Below are 933 nucleotides of genomic sequence, written 5' to 3' on the forward strand. Positions count from 1 at the left end.
CTTGTCTGTGTTTGATTAAGTGTGACGGTTGCAAAACACTGCTTCCAGTGCCATTGCAGATCTTATAATAAATAATACAAGTTTTTGTGTTTTGTTTTTTTAAGAGGAGCTGTACAGGCAGAAGAACAGCTGTTTCCATCCATCTCAGACTTGTTGCTTTGACAAACTTGTACCCCACAGGTATAGAGTAAGCTGTGGCATTTACAGCTCCTCTTAAAATCAGATGCTCACTAGATGACTGAACATTAGAGCAATGGGATTGAAAACTGTTTTTAACATGCACTGCAATGTCAGTCTTGTTTTTACAGAGCAGGTACATCAAAAATTAGTGTAGGGGGTGTGGCCAGCAGCAGCAGCTGAACTGGGCGGTCACACAGCTTCTGAGCTCCGGTCAGGGCCGTACTACTTTAGGTCACTCACCTCTGCAAAAGCAGTTTATATCTCCCCAGCTTAAGAGGGATATCCCTGCTCGGCACCTGCGGTCCACTCCCAGTGCATGGGGCCAGAAGACCACTCTGCATCCACCTTAAATAACCCGCAGGGGGGCGCTGAATGCCCGCTCCACATGAGGCAAAACAAAATGACACCGGTCTACACTTGAAACCTCAGGCCTACCCCGCAAAGTGTACTATGGCAGTGAATGTTTGAGCAAGGGTGAAATGTGAACGGAGCTGGAGACCCGCCATGGAGCAGGCCCCTGTTGGAAGAAGCCAGGTATAACCTGGTCTCTAGGAGAGAAAGTGCCTGGAGAATCAAAGAAGCTGCTCCGGAGCTGTAGTTTCCACAGCGGAGCCAATGGGTACTTGCTCTGCTGCCTAGGCTTGTTTGGCGGGAGGGGGAAGAGGTGACCAAACAGCAGGGAACACACTGCGTGAGAAAAACAGCCTGCGGTGCCAGAGAAACGCCGCCCCAGCTGCGGTGTAAGGGTAAGGA

The sequence above is a fragment of the Ascaphus truei genome, chromosome 3 (assembly GCF_040206685.1).
Source record: "Ascaphus truei isolate aAscTru1 chromosome 3, aAscTru1.hap1, whole genome shotgun sequence".
Lineage (NCBI taxonomy): Eukaryota > Metazoa > Chordata > Amphibia > Anura > Ascaphidae > Ascaphus > Ascaphus truei.